We start from the raw sequence: 5,315 nt of genomic DNA, 5'->3' as shown, positions 1-5,315 counted from the left end.
TCACCGCCAACTCTTGGGCTGCTCTTTTACCAACGAATAGTGGGATTGACCGCCACGTTATAACGCCCCCACGGCTGAAAGAGCGAGTATGTTTGGTGTGAAGCGAGATTAGTCTTAGATCACACGTTTTGACAAACTTTCCACAGCCCCTCCGCTATTTGTGGACCTCACTTTCCAAGATCACATTTAAGCAGACCAAAAGCACAAAAGTCCAGGTGATTGGGAGGAATTTCCGTGAATTAGCTTCTTCAGTTATCTTTCTCATGAAAGCAGCCGTCGACTCCGAGGTCTGGATGGAAGCTTAAGAAATTTTGTTTTCTGAGCTTTCGTCGACGTCAAGTTCTTACATATTATCTTGTTAGTAGGGCTCGGAGAACAGTTTCATCGAAATCACATTTGGGTCTATTTCGTGTTTGCAGAAGACGTTGTTTCTTCTTATTGGCTTGAGGTGTGGTTTTAGAGTCCGTTGCTGTCCTAATTGTTCTGCTATGCAAGTTTTGCTATTTCCATAGAGAACATTGAAGGATCTTTTTAGTTAAAACATTGTCCCCTTCGGCTCTACATCATTTAGCAATCTAGCTTTACAAATATTATTGCTCGGTAAGGACTTTGATAAACCTCTGTAGAGTGGTCATGGATTCACCATGAACCAAAATATAGGTGTTAAGCATGTCGCATGGTGCCACATCTATGGCGACATGCAAATGAATTAGTATATGTAAATAAGTTAAATTAAACGATATTCAACTTTCATATCAAAGAAGAAACTGTATCTCTTGGTAATTCCCTGCAGCTTATCAGTAAGTCTGTGGCTGGCTTATAACTCTAAAACTCGTGTAGTTTTCTGCTTGACAACAAACACACACACATCCCTTGGTCTTTCAAATTTACATGCTATTGTTTAACGAATAGTTGTACGCTTCAACAATCATTTAGGCAAAGTTCAAATGGGAGAATATCCAGCCTACAAAATGTATAGTACAACCTGTTTATAAAAATCAAAAACTAGAATGACGAAGATTTTTTCATAACTTGACGTGTTGATAAAACCGCTTTGGTCAAGGTTCATTTGAGTGTAGTTAGTGTTTTAGACAGTCTAGACATGTACTTTAAAACTGCTAACTTTTTGTGGAGCAAAATGCCTTTCATCGTGACAATAAATACCATATAACGTGTCAGCATTGCTTTGATTTTTGGTATACGAAATATAGCAAAATCTTTTAATGCTGCTTACATCGAAAAAGAGGGGAATTCAAGAAACATCGAGAAGTGTGGGAAAACTACTATGTAAGTTTAAGGAAACTAGTATAAAGCCTTATTAATGGCGCAAATGCTGTTAATTTAATCTTTTTGAACATATTTTATAATATTCGCATTTAATCTACAAACAACAACAACAAAGAAAAAAAAAAAAACAGCTGGATAGCTAAGAAATCGAAAAAAAAAGATCCTGTTCTGAAGTCAGATGCCATCATGCCATAGAATGTTTTAAGAAATTCTCACTGATAAAACAAACGTTATGACAAACTAAAAATGTTTTTCAGGTAACTGATTTATTTGTAAGTTACATATGTGACAAATTTTGTGATTTGTTGCAACATTGGTAGTTTATAAGTAGTGGAAAGGAAATTTAAATTATGGAGTTTACAATATTTCGTGTCACATCACAGAAAACAATAAAACAAACAATGACTTGAATGAAAGCCTCTAGGTTAAAACACGTCCTTTGTATTGGTATTTTCAAACTGAGTTGTACCGTCTGCGTCGCCCCCCAATGCCACAGCGGTATGTCTGCGGCTTCTACTGCTAGAAACCGAATTTCGATACCCGTGGTGGGCAGAGCACAGATAGCCCTTAATAAGAAACAATGAAAACAACCGCATGCATCACATGAGCTAAACGGCCAGGTCAGAGATCCCATGTTCAGACTTAGCCACCCCTTATTTGGAATTGCTTACCAGAGGATAAGGACCTACTACTACTTATCATTCACCAACACCCTCCACCTATAAGGTTATTATTAATAGAATAGTGGGATTGTAAATACATACGAAGAAATGTGGTCCCATATTTGCGATTCTGACACTTAGGGCCTTGTTTGTCTGCATTTTTTCTGATCATGAGATTTGTTGGGACAAAATAAATAACAGACGGAAATTCTCCCCACAACTACTATTAATCAAATTCTAACGTCTATTATGATATATCGTAACAATTAGACTAGTTTCAAAATAATTTGATCAAGATATTGTTCTACATATATATATATATATATCATCACTATGATGTTCCTGATTTGTTATTTTATTGTGGTTGTGCCAGATTGTGAGCTAAATGTCAGTATATGTACATATATATATGTGTAAGTATGTGTATATGTTACAAAAACTATCTTAGACCCAAACTTTCTTTACAAGCACGTTACTACAAAGGCACGAAGAAAAAGTCATAGGAGGTTTCAACATAATTATTATGGTGGCCACGGGGTAGCAGAGTATTGGAGTTTGGAGCCGGCGAATCGGGTTTGAGTTCTTGTGATACTACAAATATCCCCAGTACTTTAAGCTTTAAGTGCGTTATAAGAGTGGCGGCCAGTCCCTTAGCGTCGGTGGTACAGTGCTGCTGATTCTGTTCAGTAGTTAAAACTTAGGAACGGGAGTAGCTTTGGCATAAATACAAAATACAAATACAGTTCTTATCCGTGACAAAAGTCTTTTCCGAGTGTACTGCTTATACATTTTAATTTTCTGCTTTAATTCAAGTAAACACCTGGTTTGTAACAAATCATTTACAATAAATTGTAGTGCATTTGATTTTAATTTTATTAAAAATTTACACTTGTATCAATTCTCACTGATATAGATAATATGAAGGTTTGCCCTGACTATTATTGCTTATTGCAGAATTTCAACCAAACCAGACGTTGTGATGTCACCGAGAAATGATTTATAGCATTTTCTCGCGTGCAAGTTAATAATCCATGTAATAGGAGGTCTACATTAAGTCCTATAGTTTGTATATGAAGTCTAACTCGTTAGCACTAGTTGAGTTTTATTTTTCTTTTATAAGTTGCCATCAAAACACTCGCAAAGTAATTTATTTGAGTTGATTTTAATTTTTCTGTTTAAAATCGGGGCTACCTTTGTTCAACAATGAGTCATCTGGTTTGTTTCTTGAGCCGTCCTCAAATTCTTGGCTAACTACATGTTGGTTTTAAGATAAAAGTAACTTTAAGTTAGTCATCTGAATTGTTTCTTGAGTCGTTCTCAAGCTTTTGGTTGGTATTAAAGATAAAAGTAACTTTAAGTTAGTCATCTGGTTTGTTTCTTGAGTCGTTCTCAAGCTCTTGGTTAACCACATGTTGGTATTAAAGATAAAAATAACTTAAAATTAGTGCTTGAGAAGACTCAAGAAACAATTCAGATGTCTTGTTAACCACATGTTGGTATTAAAGATAAAAGTAACTTAAAATGAGTCATCTGAATTGTTTCTTGAGTCATTCTCAAGCTCTTGGTTGGTATTAAAGATAAAAGTAACTTCAAATGAAATCACGTGATATGAATGCCCTGTGCATTTTACGGTCTCAAATAAACAAAATAACGCGATTTAATGTTCTTAAATAAGCTTCTGGTTACTGTAAGATAGCAGTGAAAAATTAACTCGACGAACATCGCAGCCTCTTGACCTTTTTCTGCTGCGTTCAGTCAGTGCTTAATGCATAGAAATGGCAAACAAGTAACATACAGATCATAAGTTATAATTAAATAATTTAATCGCATGAAAGAAGTATAATTACTAACTCCTGACTGACATTTTTATGGCCATCAGAAATTAACCCCATGAGCAAACTTCAAATGAATTGGGAGATTTGCGAAGTTTAGTATCTATTGATAGTTATATATATGAATAGTTTATCCATGCTGCTACTTTTCATATACCGTATTTTTCGGAATATAAGATGCACCGGTGTATAAGACGCACCCTTATTTTGAAGACAAAGTCTTTGGGGGAAAAAAAACTACAGTCGCATTTGAAAGATTTTTATTGAACAAAAATTCAATCTGATACTATAAAAATTAGTATATGTTGTTCTAAACGCAAAAGAGCTCAAAACATCAAAATAAGAAAATACCGTAAATCAAAAAAAGGTTTACTGTTATTTAATTTAGTTCAAAACCTACAAAATCTTCGTTGCTTTCACTGTAATTTATGCATGCCTATTTAAATATATTTACACATGGCTTGTGTATATCGTATATATATACATATATATATTATTCATATCTTCGGTGTATAGGACGCAAGCAGATTTTGACATCAATTTTTGGGGTAAAAAAGTGCGTCTTATACACCGAAAAATACGGTATCTACATATTTTAATTTATTAAAAATATAATTTCCAGACATAAATTCTTAGTTTTTTCTTAACTATTTACATATTTTACTGAGCAGTTCTGTGATTCATTCTCCACTGTGTTGCATAATAATGCACTGACATTTAGGCCTGGCATGGCCAGTTGGTTAGGGAGCTCGACTGCACAGCGATATGTCTGCGGACTTACAACGCTAAAAACTGGGTTTCGATACCCGTGGTGGGCAGAGCACAGATAGCCCATTGTGTAGTTTTGTGCTTAACTTCAAACGAAATTAAACAAAACTCTAGTATAGTTGCGTTGAGTACATTCTGACGGAAGAACACAGAACAAAAACAGAATTTTGTTTGTTTGTTTGTTATGAATTTCGCGTAAAGCTACACGAGGGCTATCTGCGCTAGCCGTCCCTAATTTAGCAGTGTAAGACTAGAGGGAAGGCAGCTAGTCATCACCCCCCCCCCCGCCAACTCTTGGGCTACTCTTTTACCAACGAATAGTGGGATTGACCATCACATTATAATGCCCCCACGGCTGAAAGGGCGAGCATGTTTGGTGTGACGGGGATTCGAACTCGCGACCCGCAGATTGCGAGTCGAGCCCCCTAACCACCTGGCCATGCCGGGCCCAGAATTTAGTTCAGACTTCTTAAAACACGTGTTTACTCCCAGAATCTGATGTAACAAGAGAATTATAAAATTGAAAAGGAGTCATAAAACTTTGATTAGTTCGGTAGTCAAATAGAATTGATTGAGGAAAGGTCAAGGTCAATGAAGTAAACTTTCTATACAAATAGAATTGATTGAGGAAAGGTCAAGGTCAATGAAGTAAACTTTCTATACAAATAGAATTGATTGAGGAAAGGTCAAAGTCAATGAAGTAAACTTTCTATATACACCTACAAGAAAATGAAATACTGAATCTAAGTGGTACCTTGTATACTCA

At 35.7% G+C, this 5,315-nt stretch overlaps 1 protein-coding gene across 1 annotated transcript in view; it reads right to left on the bottom strand.

Moving 5' to 3' along the window:
- LOC106459585 (dystrophin-like) overlaps positions 1–5,315 on the bottom strand; it is a 165,762-nt gene that overhangs the window by 49,589 nt on the left and 110,858 nt on the right. The window lies entirely within an intron of this gene.

This window comes from Limulus polyphemus, unplaced genomic scaffold (assembly GCF_000517525.1).
Source record: "Limulus polyphemus unplaced genomic scaffold, Limulus_polyphemus-2.1.2 Scaffold632, whole genome shotgun sequence".
NCBI classification, from domain to species: Eukaryota; Metazoa; Arthropoda; class Merostomata; order Xiphosura; family Limulidae; genus Limulus; species Limulus polyphemus.
This window is presented reverse-complemented; position numbering and strand designations above follow the sequence as displayed.